General features: G+C 39.7%; 1 pseudogene; it reads right to left on the bottom strand.

Annotated features, from left to right (window-relative positions):
* Positions 1–9016: 9016 nt before the first annotated feature.
* LOC148845245 (cytochrome b561 and DOMON domain-containing protein At5g47530 pseudogene) lies at positions 9017–24346 on the bottom strand (annotated as a pseudogene).
* Positions 24347–25795: the final 1449 nt, after the last annotated feature.

The raw sequence follows: 25795 nt of genomic DNA on the forward strand, positions 1-25795 counted from the left end.
GGCATGTTCTTCCATGGGGAAGGGGGTGGACGGCCTAGGTGCCCTCCTTTGGGTTGACCACTATGACCTCTTCCTCGACTTGTCTTGCCCTCTTCTATTGTCGAGGAGTCCATTCGGTAGACCTCAGCTGTACCACCTCAGACCAGGGATGGGCCTCTTGAGCACTTCGGCTGTGCCTGTCTTGTCTAGCCCTCATATGATGAATGATCTATTCATGACTTGCCATCTCAGCACCTGCACAGAGTAAACAACAAATCAGTACAAGTCACACCACTCAGTAAGAAAAATAGAATGGAAAGTCGGCACAACAAATAGACAGACTACCTCACTCATCAGCCCGACTTTGATCAAACTCGAGAAGGATGTGTAGTTTATCACATTGACCTCCTCGATCCTCCCTATCGACACCCTTTCTTCCGAGGTGAGCTAGGCTAGCTTGGGCTGCTCCACCTTAGTCCTCGGCTTCTGGAGCTTGACCGATAGAGGTGAGCCTCTAGGACAATGCACAAAGAAGAACTTCTCCTTCTAGTGCTTGATGCGTTGCTTAGCCGAGTAGTAGTAGTACCCCTCCTGGTGATGCTTCAGTTGAAGGAAATAGATGACCATCACTAGGGTAAGCTAGACATCATGGATGAAACTGTAGGACATGAGACTGATTTGGAACCTAAACGAATTGGGTGTCAGCTACACTAGTAGTATCCGATACCACTTGAACACCTCAACCATCCCCTTGTGCAATGGTAACCTCAGCTCGACCATCGGGCTGTGCTCATACACATAGAGCTCGTTCGGACGAGTATTTGTGGGCCTCTCACCGGTCCTCGGGCACCTAAGTTCATATTCTATAGGGATGCAGTATATAGCTTGGATCTTAGCCATATCCCTGGGCATTAGACAACACAGCGTGGTCCCAAATTGGCAACCAGCCCGTGGTGGAAGGGCAGTTTCCTCCCTAACCAACAACTTGGCTCTGACCCCTTGGCCTCAACCTCCCACTCTGTGACCTGTACAAGGTTGAATAACTTAAAGTCTTCAGCCTTGGCCACCTAGCCATCAACCTTAGGAACATTGAGCATGGCAACCTCGGTGAGAGACCCCAACTCAGACTTAGAACCAGAAGATGAAGGAGAAGAAGAAGATCGGGAGAAGTCCATGGATGAGGAAGGCATCTTACCGAATTTTGAAAGTTAGGACCGCGGAACTGAAGCAAACACCGAGCAACTGAAGACTACTTCTCGCCTAGCTTTGCAAGTGCTTTCCTTCGCAAATGACAAAGGGGAAATGCTCTTCCCCCCTTTTATAGGACTCTCAACAATCCAGATCAAGGCAAGATCAACGGCGCGGATCAAACACCGCTCTTTGATAGCTCGGGAAGACAAAACAACGCCACTGACCTTCGTGTGTATGTAACCTCGTGAAGGCAAAATGTCTCTTCCGTTAGCATGACATGAGCGTCAAACCAGCCGGTTTGCTCAGAAACTGGTTCAATCCCAAGGTCCTCCGCTTAGAGAGCATGCTCAACCTACTTCAGACTTGAGTTTCTTATCCGAGAACTGAAGAACTCTTCCACGCCACACCACGGCGGAGCACTACACTCATTGACTTTGGAACTGGGAGAGTGGTGTTTGGGTTATGGTTGAACTGGCCTCGAGTGCCATGTGCTGTCTTTGTGACCACCTTATCACCTCAGCCACATCATCACCACATCACCTCTATGGCTCGCCTTATCACCTTAGCCATGTCAGCACCACGTCACCTCCGTGGCATGCTTTATCACCTCGGCCACATCAACACCACATCATCTGGATAAACGTGACCAAGATAGGAGAACATCATATGGATGATGACAACTTCGTTGGGGATTAGGTCTTATCTTGAAGACATCGGTAGGCAACCTCATCCCGATAACCCCGGAAGCCTCACCTGACCAGGACACGGATCTTCAACTATAAAAAGGTACCTTCTGCTTAAGGTAAGGGATCCAACTTTCTACTTTGATGCCGCTACTTTGCTCAGACCAGCACCGTTCTCTAACTGCTCGGGCCGACCACCCACTTTCCTTGACTAACTTGAGATTTGGAGTACCTACCCGGGGATAACTCCTCGGGCCTTTGACTGCTTTTTTGATTTCAGATCTTGGAGCGCGGCTTTGTCCTTCCACCTCGGCTCTACCCAGTTGGCAGGATTATCTGACTACAACCTCAGTTCAAGAACTACCTCGAATATGATTTCTAATAAGATATTTGAATTCAAATTCAAGTCATACCCTCAAAAAAAATTATCTTTAGATTTGTTGGGTTTCTTAACAGACTAGATCAAATATATCTTTTATTGAATTCGATCCTATCCCTTTGTAGCCCTACTTTCTGTTTTTCTTTACCCAAGAAATAGGGATGGCAACGGGGCGGTTTGGGGTGGGTTTTGTAAATTCTAAACTCTACTCACCTCCCTATGCCCCCAATTCGTACCTGCCCCAAACTCGTAGCAGGTTGGATTTTGAGAATCCAAACCCTCTATGCACATAAAAATGCAAAACCCTCCCCGACTCTACCCTCTCCGCATTCAAGGGTAGGGGTGGATTGGGTTTAGAACCCGTGCCTAATTTCCTATTATTTCTTGTTATATATAAGCAATAAATAAATAAAATAATACAAACAAATAACAAAAATTTCCAATTTTACATACAATTCAAAATATTATTAAATTTAACATGTAAGTATATAAAACTTGTATGCTTTCCAACAATATGCAAGTTAGGGAAGGTTGAATTTAATATAATACCATACCTTATCCGTACCAATAGGAATGGTAGAAAACCCAAACCCATCCCCCGCCCCAAACCTAATCAGCTTGATGATTTTAACTGGATTTAAAAACAGCAAAATTAGATGATTTTGTGGAATGCTAGTAAAAAGCAGGTTTATGCAAGTTTGTATCTTCATGGCCGTATAACAATGTGGAACTTGTGCAACGACATGACCAATGTTGTCACATGGTCTGCTTTTTCACGGGTCCCATCATGTTTGTAGGTTAAAGGCACTTTGGATCTACTACGCAAAAAACCATGAATTGGAAACATTTCTCCGTCAATAATAAGAAGAGATATACTTCCAGTGCACACAGCTGTAATGTCAGATCTTTGTTTACCAAGGATTGACTTCAAAAATTTGGATCTATTCATTTTTTTTATTGACGAAAATGTTGAGAACCACTTTATAATGTTGTGTATAACTGGCATGTTCACTCATGATTCCTTATGCAGCCCAGTTTAAATATATGTTTTTGCAGCAGATTTGGAATCCTATTAAACAATGGGTTTATGCAATTCTTGGATTTTCAATCAATTCTAAGGAGATGTATTTTGGGCTCCACCTTAGGAAAAAAGAATATAAGAGTTCAGTAAAGTTGATATGGAGGTGTGAGTTGGTGTGGATTAAACCATGACTAATCCAACCCATTAAAGTAATCAGGTTGAGTTAGGGATACATTTTTAGGCTTTGGATTCATAGAACAATTCAGCGACCCCAATAATAAATTTAAGGCATCACATAAGTAATTAATTTTATATTTCAAACATGGTCACAATTCACTAGGGGGTCGTTGAGATGTTACGTGACTGTGGTGGCAGGTCATATTTTCTCGGTTGGACTAAAACTGAAATACCTTTAAGGCTTCATTTGTTTTGTGCTACTCAGAGGTAATGTGTCAGGAAATGGATTTCCTGTCCATCAGAACCCTGTTCAGGTCTACCCACAACATATTATATTCGTGTATTGAGAATATTTTCGATGCCCAATACTATGTAGAAGGATGAGATATTCTTTATGTATGACTGTATTGTTATATGGATAGACGTAGACAAAGTTCTTGTGGACAGGAGATCCGAACTTGTTTTATTTATGGAAAATGTTGTTTAGGTACTTACAAATACAGTGCTCATTTGGGCGATTAGTTACATTTATTATGTATGTATGGTATTTTAAAAAAATGTATATATATGTACATATTAGATTTAAAAATATATAAAACCGAAATTAATATATGCAAATGGAACAACCCATATTAAAAATTTTAAATAATTATATTATATACTATATAATACTTATAAAATATAATCGGGTTGGGTGAATTTTGATCAGTTTATACATGATCAAACATGATGTAACCATTTTCGGCTACGTACCAATGTTTTGTGATGTAAAATTTTTGGCTAAGTACCTCGTCATTTGACCCGGTGGTGGCATGCCTTAGTGATGAGCTACTTGGTGGTGAACTGCCTACTGGCGTACTGCTTGGTGGAGAATTGCCTGGGAGCGGACTACCAGGTGGCTAACTGCCCAGTGGCGAACTATCTAGTGGTGAACTACCTAAGGGCGAGCTGCCTAGTGGCGAACTGCCTGGTGGCGAACTACTTGGTGGCGAGCTCCCTGGTGGCGAACTGCCCGGTTGCGAACTGCCTGGTGGCGAACTGCACGGTGGCGAACTGCCTGTGGTGAACTGCCTAATGGCGAACTACCCAGTAGCGAACTGTCTGGTGGCGAACTGCTTACTAGGCAGCCGGTGACTTAGAGAATGGTGGAGCTCCCTGGTGCGGCACAATCCGACTGTCCTCAGCATGGGGTGGTCTTCTTTCCTTTGTAGGCAGTGGGAGCTGAGAGACCTGCAAGAACTTCATCTTTTCCTCCTCTTTGTAGGTGGCGGGAGCTGAGGGACCTGCGAGAACTCCATCTTTTCCTCCTCTTTGTAGGCGGCGGGAGCTGAGGGACCTGCAAGAACTGAATCAAAGGTCCCGGGGGTATTTTCCCAACAGGGGGCTCTCCAACGCTTAAGTTAGCACTCTGATTGTAGAGAGCTTTGAAGATAATATTGGAGAAATGAGAGAGCCAGAGAGCAGGGGTTACTTCCCCTTTTTCACCCCCTCCCCTTTGGGGGGTGAGGTCTTTATATACCGGAGTCCTCGCGGGTTAGGTTGGTGAAAAGCCTCCAAACGTTAAGACTCGTCACATCCTGTCAGAACCGGGGTACGGTGGTGAACTCCTCGAAGTCGTCAGGCTGGCGCTTGTGTCAGGCGACCAGGTCGGTGCCTGGACCGGGTTGTCAGGGCGGCGCCTACATCAGTCGATGGGTCGGTGTCTGGGCTAGGTCGTCAGGTAGGCGCCTGTGTCAGTCGACGGGTCAGTGTCTAGGCCAGGTCGTCAAGCAGGAGATCTTCCTGCGATACGCCAAACTACTCCTGTACCGAACTTCTCTACAAGTGGTGAGCTGCCTATAGCGAGCTGTCTGGGGGCGAACTCCCTGTGGCAAGCTGCCTGTGGCGAGCTCTGCCAAACTGTTTGTGGCGAGCTCTGCCGAGCTGCCTGGCTCTTTGGTGAGCTCCCTGGTGAGCTACCGAGATCGGGGGGTATGTATGCCGCCGAGTTTGTCGGTGGGCGTCTTATGGGCGGCTTGGCCGGATCGTGTGCTAGGCTGGTCCAAGTCAGCCAGGTTGCGCAGGCCGCGCGCCAGGCTGCGTGCAGGCCGTGCGCAGGTCACGCCAGGCCGGCCAGACTAGTGCCCGGGTGGGTCACCAACTTCATAAGTTCGTTGGCTGGGTGCTTACCTAGTTGTCACGAGGTGCCACATGTCACAATTCCACTGGAGTGCCAAATCTGCCCTCATCAATAGCCCCCCATTCCCGAGCTGATAGTAACTTAGTTAAGGGAGTAGAATTCTTTTGGCCCGTAAGTCGATGAGCTAGTAAGTGCTGATCCAATTACTAGTGTGGCCCATAGGCTTTGGGAGTGACCAGTGGTCTACTCTTTTCTAACCTTGCTCGTGTCGGAGAGGCGACTGGGTCTTAAGTAGTAATGTGGCCCATAGGCTTTGGGAGTGACCAATGGTCTACTCTTTTCTAACTTTGCCTGTGCCGGAGAGGCGACCGGGTCTTAACTAGTAAGTGGCCTGTAGGCTTTGGAGTGACTAGTGGTCTACTCTTTTCCGACTTTGCCCGTGCCGGAGAGGCGACCGGGTCTTAAGTAGTAATGTGGCCCGTAGGCTTGGCCTGCATCAGTTTTGTAATGCTGGTCACCTACTCCTACAAGAAGCTACTAGGAGTTTGACCTTCGGGAGCAACACTACTAACTTTAGGTTGCTAGCTCACACGGGAGCCTTGGAAGGCTCGACCGGTAAGAGTGCCTATGTAGTCAGTTGGCCGCCAACTCCCGCGGAAGCCACGAAGAGCTCATCTTTGTAGAGGGACCTTGCGGAGAGGACTGATGTGGCATTATCTGAATTGAAAGTAAGGTTGGTAGAGCTACTTAGTCCGTTTGCTCCCTGCATAGTCTTTGAGTTCATAAAAAATGTAAACTATAAAGCCATAGCTTCAATTTCTAAAAAGTGAGGACTTAGCTTTGGTAAGATGAGAACTTAGCTTTTGTAGGATGAGAACTTAGCTTTTTGTAGCGCATTCCCACAGATGGCGCCAATTGATGTAACCGTTTTCGGCCACGTACCAATGTTTTGTGATGTAAAATTTTTTGGCTAAGTACCTCGTCATTTGACCCGGTGGTGGCGTGCCTTAGTGATGAGCTACTTGGTGGTGAACTGCCTACTAGCGAACTGCTTGGTGGAGAACTGCCTGGTGGCATACTGCCCGGTGGTGAATTGTCTGGTGGTGAACTGCCTGGTGGCGAGCTGCCTGGTGGCGAACTACCTGGTGGTGAACTGCCCGGTGGTGAATTGCCTGGTGGCGAACTTTCCGGTGGCGAACTGCCTGGTGGCGAATTTCCCGGTGGTGAACTACCTGATGGCGAATTGCCCGGTGGCGAACTGCCTGGTGGCGAACTGCTTACTAGGCGGCCGGTGACTTAGAGAATGGTGGAGCTCCTTGGTGCGGCACAATCCAACTGTCCTCAGCATGAGGTGGTCTTCTTTCCTTTGTAGGCAGTGGGAACTGAGGGACTTGCGAGAACTCCATCTTTTCCTTCTCTTTGTAGGTGGCGGGAACTGAGGGACCTGCGAGAACTCCATCTTTTCCTCCTCTTTGTAGGCGGTGGGAGCTGAGGGACCTGCAAGAACTAAATCAAAGGTCCCAGGGGTATTTTCCCAGCAGGGGCTCTCCAACGCTTAAGTTAGCACTCTGATTGTAGAGAGCTTTGAAGATAATATTGGAGAAACGAGAGAGCCAGAGAGCAGGGGTTACTTCCCTTTTTTCATCCCCCTCCCCTTTGGGGGGTGAGGTCTTTATATACCGGAGTCCTCGCGGTTTAGGTTGGTGAAAATCCTCCAAACGGTAAGACTCGTCACATCCTGTCAGAACCGGGGTACGGTGGTGAACTCCTCGAAGTCGTCAGGCTGGCGCTTGTGTCAGGCAGCTAGGTCGGCGCCTGGGCCAGGTTGTCAAGGCGGCGCCTGCATCAGTTGACGGGTCGGTGTCTGGGCTAGGTCGTCAGGTAGGCGCCTGTGTCAGTCGGCGGGTCAGTGTCTAGGCCAGGTCGTCAAGCAGGAGATCTTCCTGCGATACGCCAAACTACTCCTGTACCAAACTTCTCTACAAGTGGCGAGCTATCTGGGGGCAAACTCCCTAGGGGTGAACTCCCTGTGGCAAGCTGCCTATGGTGAGCTCTGTCGAACTATTTGTGGCGAGCTTTGCCGAGCTGCCTGGCTCTTTGGCGAGCTCCCTGGTGAGCTACCAAGCTCGGGGGTATGTATGCCATCGAGTTTGTCGGTGGGCGTCTTATGAGCGGCTTGGTCGGATCGTGTGCTAGGCTGGTCCAGGTCGGCCAGGTCGCGCAGGCCGTGCGCAGGTCGCACAGGCGCGCGTTAGGTCGCGCCAGGCCAGCCAGACTGGTGCCCAGGTGGGTCACCAACTTCGTAAGTTTGTTGGCTGGGTGTTTACCTAGTTGTCACGAGGTGCCACGTGTCACAATTCCACTAGAGGGCCAAATCTGCCCTCATCAAAACCAAAACCGTATAGCAAAGAATAAGTAGTTGAGGGAAAAACAAGGGGTTGTTTGATAATGGCTGAAGTAGTTGAACTGAAAAGCTTATTGTTTTGTTTTTTTTTCCGAGTAAGATTATTTTAAGCATGTTATTGGCTCTTTAATGGCTGAAGCTCAAGTTGGGTAGCTTACTTTAACTATAATATATTTTTATTATTCACTAAATAACAAAATAATAAATCGTACAGTTTACTTCAGCTGTTATCAGACATGGCCCAAGCCTCGGTACCCATTAAATTATGGCCTCTGGGCATGCTTTTGAAGATGCAGCCTTCAAAAGTTCTCTGTTGAGAGCAACGAAATTGTTTAATTTGGACCAAGAATACAAGTTCTCTCTTTTTAATCATACCTTAAGTTAGCCCTATGTCTAACATGGTTCTGATCATAACTAAAGATCCCAACCCAGGAGGCCAAGACACCATACTATTTTTTTTTTTTGGTGGATATCAGAGACTCAGGTTGCATTGGATATGGTTCCTTAGAAATGTTTCTGTTTTCTTCCGTATTTTCTTCCTTTTAGAGAACATCATTTAACCATTTCCATGGGGGAAATGCTATTTTTTGATTCTAAGTTGCAGAAGACAAATTGATTGAGTGGTATTTGTAGGAAGATTATTGGTCTTCTTCTGTAGGTCATTTTCCCAAAAAGGGTTAATCCTCTGCATTCACATCTTGTTATTACACTTACAACTATCTCTGGCCCTTCACTATTTGGTAATCTATTCTAAGTTTTTTTCATGAGATTTCCAAGAGTAAAGGATTAGGAAAATTAGGAAAGTGATTCATTCCAAAACATAGAGAGAGAGAGAGGTGTTATTCTAGAATGTCTCTTGTCTATTTTTAGTCTTACAAAGATGGCTCAATCTTGTTATTACATCTGAAAGAAACACAAAGGAACAATAAAAAGAGCCAATCAACTACAATGGAAAAAAGAAGAACAAAAGTGACTACATGTAAAAGAAAGCCCTATAATGGTTTCTTTACTTGCTTTTATTCCATCTTCTAATTCTTGATTTCTCTACACTGGTAATGGCAATCTACCTAGAATGGAAATTCACAATTCCCATAGAATCAAGGTTTTCTCCAGAGGTTGGATGCATGATTGGGGTGTTCCTCCAAAGGGGGCCTTCTTGCCAGACCTGATTGACAACAGTCATGTTCCCGGGTAGTCTCAGAGTAGCATAGATGATCATCTCCTTATTTGCATAGGTGGCTGATAGATCTGAGACTGCAAAGCTTAGAACACCCGAATTCAACTGTGTAGTATAACTAGTCACAGGTGCTGTGTAGACACGCATGGCTCCATTTGGAAGCTGGTAAGCAACAAAAGCCTGTGATCCAACCATGCCTCTGTCTCTAGGATTGATAGCCCAAGCAACCCATCTAGAGGAACCAATGCTTGTGTGTCTGTAGGCAATGTTGACTGTTCCAGATGGGTTGTAAGTCCAGTGAAGAAAAGAATTCAGAACAGGAAGAGCAATGCATGATCTGAAGACTCGGCCTTTAGGAAAAGTATATTGACAGGACGTAGCAGAGGATGAAAAGAAGAAGATTAAAAACAGGATAGGACTGGAAATTCTAGACATGATGAATGATCTCTTCTGTAAAACAGATTATTCTGAAATACGTAGCAGAAAAGGAAAAAGATATCAAAGATTTTGATCAAAATGATGAAACCCAAATTCCTTTCTAATCTATAAGACTCAGAAACAGAACTTTGAGGTACCCAAATATGATAAAGAGCTGAAATCTAGTTCTAAGAATCTTGATATGTCTCCAATGATCCTGAAACTGATTACTCAGTCATTTGACTCATTTCATCTGGGTTCTAACTTTTTTTCTTTCCTCCCTTTGGATCAAGAAACTAAAACTAGAAACTATATGAAAATTCAAAGATGATCTACTCCTTCTGATTCTGGCTAGGGAGGGATGTGAAGGAAAAGAAAGGGAAATGGGTTTTTATAGAAGGGAAAGTGAAGTTGGAGCCTTGCTAAACTTAGGAGTGGCCAAAGTAAACATATTTTTTAACTGGGTCCGGAAATGGAAGATTTCAATAATTTGGCTAACATTCTATGGCACCCACTGGAACTGGTTGGAACTCTGATGCAGAAACCACTCGTCAGAGTGTTTGCTTCCATGTTATCTATTGTCTTTTCTGCTGAGAAATGCTAGTCACCTGGATTGGATCAGACCTTTTATCATACAGCTGGCATGAACATCCTTGTGCTTTATTTGCTGCATGCCTGTATCACGTTTGTAAATGCACAAAGTGATCAAAATCAGTAAGCTGGGTCTCACATGATGTACCAGATCAGTGGCATTTAAGTACGACTGTGCTATCGGATCTGACTCAACATTCATCCATCTCTACTTGGATATTTCTACTTCATATTTGATTATTTGCTTGGTTAGGGCTTAGGGGGCACCCACTGACATAGTTGCTGAATAAAGGATTCAGAAGATAGAGACCTATCATTGGATGAATCCCACTCAAGAGGTGGCTAAAGATAGAAAAATCAACAACATTAATATCTTTACAGGTTCATATTCAGAAAATCAGAAGCACAAAATCCATTGCTAAGCATACAAATTTGCTTTCTTACTGCTTTACAACTGCATTTATCCACCACAATTGTGGAATATTTTTTTTTTTTAGTTTTAAGTTGTCAGTATGGAAGAGTCCTCCGTACAATGTTCCGTGTGGCTGATATAGGATGGATTTGTGAAGAGAAAGAATTTATACATTTTGATATCTTTCTATGTTGTATTTGATTGCCAAAAAAAATGGAAGCTTAAAAGAGAGTAAATTAATTCAGCTTATAAAGAAAAATAAAAGAGAACAAAATTAACTTTTGATAAGCAAATGATAAAGAGAAGGTTGATTAGACAAAATAAGAGGAGTCTTTCCTTTCTTTTTTATTTTTTCTTTCATTTTTTGTTTTATTTGTCTATGTTAAAAATGGCAAGTAGAACTATTCATGGACCGAGTAGTCTAATAACCCAGCCCGACCTGTTATAAGTCGGGCTTGATCATAATTTTAGGCCTGTGGGTTTGATCTCAGGCCTAAAGCATCGGGCCTGAATTTTTTGTTCAGGGGTCGATCTTTCTCAAAAAAGCCCAGCCTGAGTTTGACATGATATTATATATTAAATAATAAAAATATATTTTATTTAATAAAAAATATATACAATATTTGTTCTTTGTTCTTCTTGTCTTTTTTTTTAAGTAATGGTGAGATGTTTATTATTTTTGAGTTTTGAAGGTTTTTAATATAAATAAAAACTTTTTATTGAATAAAAAAAGAAAAAAAAATTCTGTTTTCAAAATTTTGGCCAAACCCGGGCCTGGGCTTTGTATGAGGGTCGGACAAGGGGATCAAGACCTAGTAATGATGGTTGGGACGGGCTCAAGCTTGAATGCATTCTATTGATACATAGACAAAGCCAACCTGAACATGACCCAACTCAGCCCATGAACAGGTCTAATGGCAACATAACTGATTTGTGGCAAGGGCATACTCCCTGTCCACAATCCTAACTTTGAAACAAATTCATGTCCCCAAATCCAATCCCCATTGGGGATAAAATGACCCTCCATCTATGATCCTTGACGGAGATGAGTTCCTTGTTGAAGACTTGAATCCCTAATTTTTTAGATTTATATTATTTTAGAAAATAGATTTACTTAAAATAAGGGAACTTTTAAAAATATAAAAATATTCTAAATACATATATTGGGAAGCCGGATACTCCACAAGAACGGAAAAAAATTACCATTTCTAATCTATACTATATAAAGCAGATACTTGACTTTGGTTTTGATGTAAAACCACAAGTAGTAAAAGTTAAATAAAAATATCATATCGTACAATGTTTATCCTATCCTTACTTGAACATGTGTATAACATGTTCCCTTACACTAATAAATAAAATTGGAGTTCAAATCAGCCCCCCACAAGATTGCCCCCCACATCATCCCACAATACATTTCCGCTGTGTATTAGGAATATCTCCCAATGATGACATAATCATTTTTGGAATTATCATCCGGAGATGTTTCCAATACATGGCGGGGATGTGCTGTGGGATTTGTGGGGGGCTGATTTGGTCTCATTAAATTGATATTTAGGTGGGACCAATCATATTCATACCGACATGAAAAAAATATTAGACATATGGGTTTGAAGTTGTACGCCAGTAATTTGCTGGCTTGTCGGCAAAAGACTAGGCTGGTTGTACCAGAGATTTGGGATTGAATCTTGCCACAGCGTAGGGGTGCCTATTGAACAGGATTTGATCCAATCCAACTAGTCGAATATGAGTTCATTGCATATGGACGAAGTCCAATCCAGTCTGATGAATATTCTAGACATTTTGGACCACTCCAATTAAATGTCTGGACCATTCATTCTGTTCAAATTGCTGCCAACCCAAACCTGATCCATTGACACTTGTATTTTTATATTCTATCAATGGATGAATATTTGTTCAATCTGCATCCAATTCAATATAAATAGACTGGTCCAATCCAATCCAAAAAAAATACTATGGGCCATTAAATTTGGATTGGCCCAATTCGGCGTCTTATTGGTTCATCCAATCCTTCCAAATTGATTTTGATTTGGATGGTTCTAACCCAAAACCGGTCTGACACCCCTAGCCACATCCCACAGGGTTGGGAGGAGAAAAAAACTGTTCATGTTCAACAGACCGAAAGCCCTGATGAAGTGTCTGCACAATAAATCTAAACCTTCGTGGAACATCATTGAAGACTGCATTGCCTTGAAGACCCAGTTTGAGATTGGTTTGAAGTACCGGCATGTCTATCTTGAGGCAAATCAGGCAGCTGATTGGATAGCCCATCAAGCCCAATCTTTTCCTCAAGGTTTTTTAAATTTTAGTTTGCAAGACTATGGAAATAGAACATTTTGATTATGGAAATAGAACCAAACAAACAAGACTATGGAAATAGAACATTCTAATTCCAATTCCAAAAGATTTTGATTCTGATTCTGATTTTGATTCCAATTGTAAACCAAATGGATCCTTAGACGTATTGGGTTTCAAGTTATATGTGTGTAATTGGCTGGCTTGTCGATGAAGACTTTGGTTGGTTGTACATTTATACTTGTAGAGGAGATTTTGTGATTGAATCCTACCTTTAGTATGGTTTGGGGTTAACCCAAGTCTATAGCCCATTGGTCTAGCCAAACAAGTCAATAGGTCCAGATCTGCCATTATTTTATCGGGGCACAAATCAGCCAAGGTTTGCCCAATTCAGTCAGCCTCATCTATATCTATATTACAAAGAGGTAAAAAGCGAAATAAAGGGTCCTCTCACCATAGAGCTCACATGGATTCCTTTCTCCTCTCATTTTTCACATATGTGGTTATCTATTTCTAAGTTAAATTATTAAAATTAAAATAAGTCACAATAACAACCCTCTTAGGTCTTAATTTTCTATAGTAAAATGCACCACCACATACTCTCTCTCTCCCCTCTCCGTAGTCAATGTTTAAAACATCTCCTCTTCCTATTAAATGTGTCATTCTTTCCTCTTTAAATCTCTCTTTTCCACTCTATTAATAAAGCAGGGGTAAAAATTAGATAGCTTGGATTGAATTAAGAACCAACCCAAGACTAACCCTATAGACATGGACTCTAGCATCTAATAAGCAATCTGAATTCATCCGAATTCTGCTCAAGTTGGATTGAGCTATTCAATGAACCTAGCTCGGTTTATTTGCAATTTCACAAAAAAACAGCACCCAAGGGGTTAAGACCCCTAATATTGGCAGTTTAGATCTTCTGCCCACAAGAATCCTACCCATACCTATCCACAAGACACTACAGCTGTACATTGGGAACATCTCCCCATGAATGGTAACATGCAAATACATGTAATGTTTTCAATGTGCAATTGTATTGATGTGTGTGTAGGGTTCTTGTGGGTGGGAGATCCAAACTATGATATCGGTGGCCTTTGCCACATCAGGAATGTGTTGTAGAAAACTGCTCTCTTGATACTTTAGAAAGCCTCCTTAGATTATTCACTTCCCTTTAATTGAACCAATGTATCAGATAACTAGAGAGCAAGTTAGGCTTGATTGAATTCAATATTTCAGTTGGTTTGTCTGCAAATCCCGTAAGCAATGCAAATTTATTTGCATTGATTCAAAATTATGGTAGTGCAAATGATTTAGATGCAAATTCGGATTTATTTTTTCTTCAAATTTTACCTTATTTTGTTTGATTGCAATACAAATGAGTAATATAAGACCTAAAACAGAATAAAATTAAACCAGAATTTGCATTTTATTCATTTGCACTCCTATGCATTTGTACTAGTGCAAACAAATTTGCATTGCAACCAAACGCAACCATAGGCAAGGCAAAAAGGGAAGGTTAGGCTTGAATAAATCCACTAAAACGTACAAGCTATATGATGCTTTAGAGAGACATACTCAATTTGACCTCCACATAGGGATGAGTATTGGGTTGTTCTTGTTCTTGTTCCTAGATGGATCTGAAGTCTATACTCAGCCCAAGGTTTGATCCTTAACACAACCCAACCATCAAAAAGCGATTAGGGGATGGCCCAATGTTGCATTTTAATCTCATTAGAGATTAAATCCAATTGGGGGTTTGATTGATCAATTACATGAAGAAACAAACCTGTACACATATCTCAGAAAATAATGTTTTTTCTTATTAAAATCAGTTTTCAACTTGTCCCACATCAAAAAATTACTAAACTTGTTTTAAGTTTTTAAATAGGAATTTATTCACATTTCTTAAAAATATAAAGAGTAGAGTATGGAGGCTTGCTACCGCACAACACATGCGCATGTGCATGCGTGCTGCAATGAGGTGCTTTAGAGGCGCATTTGCTTGCACTTCGCGTACATCCACGTGAGACAACTTTGACTTTTGGTGCGAGGCTGACTGCTAATGATTTCAACGGTCACGATCCGATCAGGTGTGATCATGAGGCACTATTCAAAGTTAACAATCATTAAATGTTAACTACCTTTTAACAGTCACAATGTTTGAAATTGTGACTATTCAAAGTCTTTTCTGAACAAGCACCTTCCTCTTCTCCATGACTCTTTAGAAACTATTTAAAGAATGTGAATCAAGCAATCGAATACAAGTTTTTGGAAAATCACTTTTGTCTCTCTTAGTACGATCTTCTACTGTCTCACAGAAGGTTTCTTCAGAGGCTCTTCAACTTTGCTGGTTGTAGATTCTTGCCCAAGGCTCTGTTGTATCCTAGGAATGAATTTTCCTATAATCCAATTACAAACTCAGTAAAATTGAGTGGGGGCAAATAACGTTCTAAATACAGTGTCTTCAAACATGCTCACATGCCTCAAAGCGCTTCTCCTTCAAGTTTCTGTGACCTCATTTTACCAACAATCCAATTTACAAGCCCAAGTCCCCTCCCCCCTCATGTAAAAGGAGCAGAAAACAAAGTTTTGGCTATAAAAGAGGCAAAAATACATATACATATGGAAATTTACACAAACTTTCTTTTTTTTTTTTTCTTTCATGGACTTTAAGATGAAACAGAGGCACCTAATGAAAATCAAGTTATAGGCTAACATAAACTAGAGGATTGGATATAATTAGTGATCTTTGGCCTAATTTATGGGATCAAAACATGTTCATGGATGCCTAAGATAAAGAGAGGAGAGTACGAAGGCTTGCTACCACGCAACGCGTGCACATTGATGTGTGCAATGCAATGAGGCACTTTAAAGTCACACTTTGCTCGCACTTTGCGAGCACCCACATGGCTCACGAATGGAGGCTTTGATTTTGGTGCGAGGCTGACCATTCAAAAAGCCTTTTTTGAACCAACACCTTCATGATTCTTCAAAGATTATTTAATGAGCATAAATGAAGCTTTTTCACACACACAAAACGATATTCAAAAATCACTTTCTCTCTTTCTCTCTTAGTCTGGTCTGTTACTATCTCACAGAAGGTTTCTCCGGAGATTCTTCAACTTTGTTGGTTGCAGAGACTCTTCTGGCCCAAGGCTCTGTTGTATCCTGAGAACAGATTTTCCTGTAACCCAACAACAAACTCAGAGAAATTGAGTGGGTGCAAACAACGTTCTAAAGACAGTGTCTTCAGACGCACCTCAAAGCTTCTCTTCCAAATTTTAATAACCCCATTTCCCAACAGGTGTTACATGAGGGGCTGACTCGCTTAGGCTCTAACATGGCCTCTAAAGTTTTTCCTGTCTTTTTTAATTGGTTTGTATTTTACTTGTTTGGGTTGAGCATTAGAACGGGATGGCTCAGCCCAGCCCAAGCCTTGACATGCCGAGCTCGAGGTAAGATAGAGCCAGGACTGAGCCCAAATACAGACCTAAAGTTGAGTTTGGGTTGAATTCAGTCTATAAACCCATTATGGATTTATAATATAGGTGGTAGGGTAGTATTTGCTTACCTTGTGGGTGGTTCATATGTTTATATACAGTTTGGGCCAGCCGAACATGTATGAGATCTGCCTGGTCCCAATGCTCATCACAAGTTGGGGTATGGTATTTTGGTAAATTATGATGCCAGAAAGGTATGATAATGGAAGAACCTTTGACCAATCAAAAAACACCATGGATTATCAAAAAAATCCCATGAATTTTAATGAATACCGCGTTACCATTTATGGCCCGTCAACTTTTTATAACACCATTAATTGGGCATAAAAAGCGATAGTCGAACCCATAGTATATCATTATTTAATTATGAATTTGACTATGATACCAGAAAAACATCCATATCATAAAAGCGATAGTGATAACCATTACGTGGTATTTATCGAACGGGTTGGTTTTGATTGGTCAAAACCCTTCCTTTCTGGTGTCATGTCTTTTTTGGAAGTATAGATTTTTTCTTTTTGTTTTTTTTTTTTCACTGAAAGCATAGTTTTTCTCTTTAATTATAGTATTAGAAAATTTGTCAATCAGCTGATTTAGGTTGTGTTTGGTATCATTGCTGTTTATACTTAAAATGTTTTGGGCGTTGCTAACATTATTAGACATCACCCACAGCCTCCCAAACATGTACGTTTTAAGGTATGCCTGTTTCAGTTGTAAACATCCTTGAATAATGGTTGTATGTCAATTTGTATACGTAGTTAAGGAGGATTTCACTATGGTTAGGTTGGTCGCCTTGGGCTACTCGAGGTTTCAAACCCGAGCCCAACCTGACCCAGTGTCAGGCTGACAGTTCAGGCCAAGGCCCAGATCAAAACCCGAAAGTGGAAGCCCAATCAATTAGAAAATCTGGTTGGGCCTGGTCAGGTTTGTTTTGGACACCCAATTGACATCCCACTTTGATTTGTTGAACGAAGCTAAAAAACTTAAGCCCAATTAGTGACTGGGCCAGGCTAACTTTTGATAGACCCATTATTTACATCCCCATTTTGGCTGATCAAACTTGAGATTTTAAAATTGGAAGAAAAATGAATGATTAAGTGTTCCAAGTTCCAAGCTTATGTTGTGATTTTGCTGGTTCTAGCAGAGACTTAGGATCAAATCATGCTGTCACCAGGGTTGAGGGGATTATGGTGTGTGTATGGGCTAATAGAGCACATTGGTTATTCACAGAGTGCTCCACAGAACATCCCTAGTGTGCATTGGGAAAATCTCCTGATCCCTATACTTGTCATAGGGAGATGTTCTCAATGCATGGTTGAGATGTGCTGTGAGGCGTGCTCTGTGGGGAGTCAATCTGGAGTCATGGGGTACCCCCTGATGTGGATAAGCTTCATAATTTGTGCTTTTATAGCACGAAAGTACAAAGTCCAGTTTTTAGACTAGTATACTTTGGGGCTTAAAAGTGTTTTGGCTTCATATTATAATATTTTTAAGGGAAAATATATGATGCTGGAAAGACGTAATACTTTCTCCAATCACAACCCCATGAATTTTGATGAAAATTCACCTGATTGGTAACTACTTTTATGATGCCGGTTGATTGATTGTAAGTTTTCTAGATTGGTGTCATATCTTTCCGTCATCATAATTGAACCCTAATTTTGAAAGCGACTCTTACCTAATACTGAAGAACACTTTGTGGTTCAATTTTACTTTTCACAACCCCAATCTCAAAAGCAAAACCTTATACAAACCGTGCCTTAATTAACAACAATGAAGAAAATATTGTGAAGTGAATTGCTTTCTTTTGAATGTATATCTTTTGGTGTTATTGATTACTCTTTGGCTGTCGTTTGTTTAGTTCGTAAGCAGGAAGGTGAAATCATTTTGACCCAGGATATGGCTGACCAAGGTTCATAATTTCCATACGATATGCCCCATATTAAGCATATTGTATCATATATTCTGGGTTTCAATACGTCTGTTTATGGATGTTTTGGGATCCCACTCTTTTTTAATGAAAAATACTCTTTTTTAACTCCCCAAAAACTAAATTAAAAGAAAAAAAAAAACTAAAAGAAATACCATTTCCGTGTGTCTAAGCACCGATACGCTTCTGCGGGTATCAGTACTTTGAACCATGTGGCTGACAACAATGAGAAATAGAGAATACAGGAACTGATGTAGCTATAAATGGGTAGTCATAGGAGGCACTGAACAAGATGGAGGCAATTGGAGATAAGAGAACAAAAGGAATTTCGAGTTTAGCTGAATGCTAAGGTTGTGTTTAGCATCATTGTTATTCTACGTACCTAAAACATTTTCGGTTGATTAATACAAATATAACTGTTATTTAAGACTATTTATACTTGTAACAAGGGTACCCTAAAAATGAATGTGCCAGAGCTTGTTAGTAGAAATGTTAAATTGATGTTTCTCCTTAGTGAGTTAAAGTCTAATCGAACTAAAGTGAGTTAGGATCTTCTGCCAATAAAATACGTTTCAACTTGATCTAACACTGTACATCTTAGTATGAGACTGGAACCCACCATAAAAGTGAGACACATCATATATGAGATATAAGGTGTGGGATTATATTGGTAGAGGATTGAAAGGTGTTGGCAGGTGATATGGACTCGTAACTCTCATATATATGAGATATACGGTGTAGTTTTGACTGAGCCAGTATTTGATGAATAAGTGGTTTGAAAAATAAATTATATCTTATGATATAGAAAAATTTAATGGAGTTCCCACACTTGTTTAACCTCCCATGGAGATCTGATGGTGGAGCATATATGGACCTTAGCTTGTAAGCCTCTTAGGTTGCAGCTCTGAGTCTTCTGACATCTCAAAGTGCATCCTAATGAATAGGGAAAATACTTGTAACCTATCCTAATTAGTAGGGGTGGCTATGAGCTGAGTTTTTCATGAATTATTCGAGTTCGGCTCGATTCGGTTCCAATCGAGCTTCGAGCCAAACTCGAGTCCAAATTACAGGCTCAATTAATAAACGAGCCAAGATCGAATATAAAAATATTATAATTCTTATTTTTTTTTAAATATCAAATATAAAATATTTTATATCTATATATAAATTTTTATTTTTATAAAATATTTTTTTTTTCAAATCAAACTTGAGCTCGAACCTTGTCCTACCTTGGCGAGCTGAGTTCGAGCCTCATACTATTCGGTTCGGCTCGAACCCACCCCTACTGATTAGACAAAAGCATGTGACCACCTCTTGATTTGTATATCTAAATCCCGAAATTTAACTTAAACCCTAAAATCTAAATATTAAAACCTAAAGACGTACGATGAACAGATCTCCTCAGCTCCTTTGGTTTTACAAAGCCATTATGTACCGCACATCATGAATATTTTGTGGTTCCATGTGGGTCCCTTCTTGGTGTGCATCATGTAGCTACAGTTGTGAATCAAATTGAGGATCCAATCTTTCAACGATATTGATCTGAAAACCAAAACAAAAACCAACAAGCAACAACTCATTCATCGCTCATTTCTAGATGTATAATTAATCTGGTTGGCATTTTATTTTTATCCTTGACAATAACAAACTTTAATTAATTTGACTGATGTTTATTTTTGTCCTTTGGCATGCATAAATAGCTTACAAAATGGTTGCGATGATGACTTGACCAAGGTTAAGTATGTTTCATATGAATAAGTATGATCAAAACAATATTGTCACATCAATTGACTGGCATTGGTCCATCAAGATTAGACTAAATTAGATTATTTTTGTCCTTTGGCATGCATAAATAACTTACAGAATGGTTGCGATGATGACTTGACCAAGGTTAAGTATGTTTCATATGAATAAGACTTGGAATGAGGCCAGTGAAAGGAACTCTAACACCATTTTTGAATGAGTGAAGGCCCTCTTTATAAATCGTCCTCATTGTCATCTAAGCTTGGTTCCAATTATATTATATGGGGTCGCTTACGTGAATCCTATTTTACCATTCTGTTCTATTTAGTAACTACAACAAAGACATGTGCAATTAGACTGTAGAACCCATTAAAAACCAATATTCACTGTCTATAATTCATGAGGGGTGGGCCTCATTTGTACGGAACACTCGCGTATTTAACAAGTCTTTTTTTTTTTTTTTTTAAATGTGACCAAATCATCTTATTTGATGGTGGAGGCGTTTGACATGATATCACATCTGACATTTGATTAGAGGAAAAATGTCTGAATGCGATTAAACATAGTTTTATGTCTAAGTTGGTCCCCAAAAGAAAATTCCTAGCACCACAACTGGTTTCATGTCTAATTGATTTCAGACACATTTTAGAGGTGATGAAAAGGATGTTTATGCCCCCATTAACAACACTCATTTCATAATAATAAATAATAATATTTATCTAATAATAAATAATAACATCATTTATTATTATTATTGCAATGATATTTTTATTATTTATTTAAATAATATTATTAAATATTATTTAAATGAATAAATATATTTATTTAATGTTTGTTAACAATAATCATTATTATTTAATAGTAATATTTAAAAATAATGTTTTTAGTTAATATTCTTTTTTTATTTTAATATTATTAAATTGTTTATTTCTAGGGGTAAAATAGTAAATTTAATAGTTTTAGAAGTTGGAGAGTTGCTCCAACTTGGACAATTTTATCTTTTCAAAGCATCTAAAAAGTAGAAAATAGTATGTACTTTTCAAATTCTAGACCTAAATAATAGGTTTTTGACTTTTTAGACATCAGACTTTAGAGAGAAGAAGAATAACTTTCATATGGTGCTCATTGATTTAGAAAGACATATGATAGAATTGCTAGAGAGATAATATGGTGTCTTGCTGTCTTGGAAAAGAAAGGGTTAAAACACTAGTGGGAGTGACTTCAGATTTTATAGTTACTATAGGTCTTTACCAAGGTTCGACACTTAGCCCTTATTTATTTTCATTGGTTATAGATGAATTGACTGAACATATTCAAGGAGAAGTTTCATGGTGCATGTTGTTTGTTGATGACAACGTTTTAATTGATAAAACTAATGAAGGATTAAATGCAAAATTAAGCTTATGGGCAAATGCTTTAGAAACAAGAGATTTTAAAACAAACAGGACTAAAACATAGTATATATGACATGAGAATTTAATAATAATAGGAGTGTATATAAAGATATGCTTAGGATTTGATACCAAGAAATAAGTCGATGTGACCATTTCCAGTACCTTGGTTTAATATTTCATAACAAGGGAGAGATTGAGGAGGATGTCACCTAAAGGATTAAAGTGGGACGGGCAAAATTGAGGGTGCATCTAAACTTTTTTTTTTTGTGATAGGCAAATATCACTTAGATTAAAAAGAAAATTCTATAAAACAATTGTAAGACCAATTATGTTGTATGGAAATTAAAAAGTGTTGGTCAGTCAAGAAAAAACATGTCTAAACAATGAATGTGGCAGAAATGCAACTGCTAAAATGGATGATTGGAAAAACTAAAAGGATAAGATTAGGAATGAAGTTATCCATAAGGACCTAGGAGTAGTTCCAATAGGTGATAAAATGATAGATAGATAGATAGGCAGATAGATAGATAGATAGATAGATAGATAGAGAGAGAGAGAGAGAGAGAGAGAGAGAGAGAGAGCGGAAACTAAGATGGTTTAAGTATATTCGTGCAAGACCATCGATTAGATTAAGTGATTTACACATTGAAGGGGCTAGAAGAACTTGAGGTAGACCAAAAAAGACATGGGTAAAAGTAGTAAAAAATGATTCACGTACTAATAATTTAATAGTGGATATGAATTTACAAATACATATATATATTATGGATTGGCGAAACATGATTCATGTAGGGATAAGGCTTGTGCGACCATGATGATGACTTCAGATTTATTAACCTTAGTCTACTTTTTCTTCAATTATCACTAGTTGAATACATTATTAGGTGCGTTGAATAAGTTCATTTTTTATCCTATAATTTCTAGCTTTCCCTTTCATCCATCTCAAAAAGTACATTTCTACCATATTCATTTTTGGACCACATACTATCTCTTAATTAAGTTTCAACACACTATAAAATATTGTTGGCCTTGTAATGTATTGTGAAAATTTCTTGGTAACATTATTTAAACCTTTTGGAGTGTTATATATGGAATTAAAATTTTCTATATATTGGTAGGCCTTCTAACATTAACAATAATTATGGTAGAAAAAGCATTTCATTAGTTATAAATCACTTATAGTAATCATACAAGACTACAAATATCTCTTAGGTTTTGAATAGAAAATAAAGAAAGGAAGAGAGAAGAGGAAAAGAAAAAGAAGAGAGATGAAGAGGGAGAACTCGTGGAGAGGTTTTAGAAAGAAGAGAGTGGTTGGTGTTGTTGAAACAGCCACCCCACCCCTTAATTTATATACATAGTTTCCTAATTGTAAAATAACTCAATGCTTACATGGCAAGATAAGATAAGATTAAAATTAAAACTAATCCTAGATAAGATAAAAAAAAAACATCCTACTAGTAAAGCTGATTAAATCTAAGTATGTCCCAGGGTGTCACACGAATACTAATGTGGGGTCCACAGTTTTCTACACTCCCCCTCAAGTTGGGAGTAGATATTTGTCATTCCCAACTTGCATATGTCTTCTTCTAACTTCTTTCTTGATATAACTTTGGTGAGAAGGTCTGCAAGCTGCATGTCGGAGGCGATGTAGGGAAGGCATACTTCTTGAGATGTATCCCTTTCTCTGATGCCGACACTTCAATATTTTTAGTTCTGTCGTGTTGTACTGAATTATGAGCTATATTGATGGCAGTCTGATTATCACAGTACAACATTAGGGGTTTCTCATAAACAATACCCAATTCTTCAAATAATGATCTCAACCATAGAATCTCAGCCACACCATTTGCCATGGAATGAGAAACAACACTTTGTTTCTTACTCTTCTAGGAGACCAGCATATGTGTAGACTTCTATCTTCATGTGGTTATTTTTCTTGAACAAAATGCCTTTGCCTGGGGACCTCTTCAAATATGCTAATATCCTTTCAACTGCAAGGAGGTGAGTAATTCTAGGAGAGTACATATACTGACTAACTACACTAACTGCATAACTAATGTCAGGTTGTGTGAGGCAAAAATAGAGAAGTTTTCCAACTAATGTTTGGAACATAGCTTTATCTTCAATAGGCTCTCCACCTTCTGTACTAATCCTATGATTTTGTTCAATAGGTGTGTCTGTAGGCTTAACTCCCAACTTTCCTATTTCATCTAGCAGATTAAGGACATACTTTTGTTGAGAGACAAAAATCCCATGCTTGGATCTAGCTACCTCAATGCCCAAGATGTATCGTAGTTTCCCCAGATCTTTTACCTCAAATTCTTGATGGAGTTGCTTAAGAGACTCAATTTCACTAGTATCGCTCCCTATTACTACAATATCATCCACATACACAACAAACAAGGTTACGAAAGAATCCATTCTCTTAATAAACAAGGTGTGGTCTAACTGGGCCTGCACATATCCGAACCTATCAAGGACTCGCTTGAATTTATCAAATCAAGCTCTGGGGGACTGTTTTAGTCCATATAAAGCTTTGGTCAATCGACAAACCTTTCTTGTCTCTGTACCATAAAATCCTAGAGGCAACTGCATGTAAACTTCTTCCTACAAGTCTCCATTGAGAAATGCATTTTTAACATCCATCTGATACAATGGCCAAGAGTAACTGGATGCAAGAGATAATAGGACTCTGATAGTGGTCATCTTTGCTACTGGTGCAAAAGTCTCTAAATACTCAATACCATATGTTTGAGTGAATCATTTTGCAACTAATCGAGCCTTATACCTTTCAATAAAACCATCCGCATTATGTTTCACAGTGAATACCCATCTACATCCAACTGGTTTGTTTCCTTTAGGCTGATCAACTATCTCCCAGGTATTGTTTCTAATAAGGGCATCCATTTCTACTTTTATTGCATCTTTCCATTTTGGTATCTCCAATGCTTCCTTTATTGTTTTGGGAATGAGAATATCAACAATGAATGCGAGAAAATACTTGTAGAAGGGAGACAAATGATCATAGGATAAGAACTAAGAAATGTAGTGAGATGTGGTGCAACGACGTTTGCCTTTTCAGACTGCTATGGGGAGATCAAGGTCACCAAATGAAGGTGAAGGCTCCATGGTTGGATGTCTCTCATCTGTGGTATCTGGATCTGGATCTGTAAGAGGAACTGGGGCTACTATGGTACCTAGATTTGGATCTGCAAAGGAATTGGGGCTACTGTGGTACTTGGATCTGGATCTGCAAAGGGGACTGGGACTGGCTAGTATTGCTGATGTTCAAAATCAACTTGTCTCCAATGCCTGTAATAGACTCTTACATCCCTACACCTTTGACATCCTTCCTCATTACATCATTCTTCACTTATTGGGATTGGTAAAGGAACTTCTGATGAGCTAATCCTAGTTTCACTATTCTCCCCCTAAGGAGAAACTCTTGGATAATAGGGTTTATCCTCAAAGAAGGTGACATACATTGAGACAATTTTTTTTCCAAAAGTGGGTTCGTAACAACAATATCCCTTTTGAGTTTGGGCATATTCAAGGAAAATGCATTTGAAGGCCTTAGGATCAAATTTGGAACAATGAGGGCCAAGGATTTGAATGAAGCAAGTGCACCCAAAGGTTTTAAGGGGAATGGTAGACAATTCTTTATCAGGGTATAAAAGGGTGAATGGAGTTTTCATGTCAAGAACCCGTGAGGGAATCCGATTGATAAGATAAACTACTATAAGAATAGAATCCCCCTAGAAACATAGAGGCACATTTGAGGTAAACATAATGCCTTTGGCTACCTCCAATATGTGTCTATTCTTTCTTTCAGCAACCCCATTCTGCTGTGGTGTATGTGAGAAGGTACTCTGATAGATAATCCCATGATCAAGCATGTAGGAGGCTAATCTTGACCCCAAATTGCGTTAAAATCATTTGATGAAATATTTGGGCTAACGTTGGAACCTCATCTCAAGAACGCATAAGGTAAACCTAAGAAAACCGAATATAATCATCAACAAATAATAGAAAATATCTATACCCCCCCATGGTAGTGGTATGATAGGGTCCCCAAACATCAGTATGCACAATTTTCAAAAGGAATATTGCTTCTATTATTACTTAATGAATAGGTAGTCCTGCAATATTTTGTAAGCTCACAACTTTCACATTTCAAACATGTCATTTGAACATATTCAAATATACTAGGAAACAAAATTTTCAAAGCCTGAAAGGATAAATGGCCCATCCTATTATGCCAAAGCATCACTTGATCAACAGACTAAGAAACAAAGAATTCTTAGTTTCACTATCCTCCTGATGAGCACTTCCTCCAAGTAGGTAGATTCCATTTGT

The sequence above is a fragment of the Nelumbo lutea genome, chromosome 7 (assembly GCF_056320005.1).
Source record: "Nelumbo lutea isolate HS-2025 chromosome 7, American lotus-T2T, whole genome shotgun sequence".
NCBI classification, from domain to species: Eukaryota; Viridiplantae; Streptophyta; class Magnoliopsida; order Proteales; family Nelumbonaceae; genus Nelumbo; species Nelumbo lutea.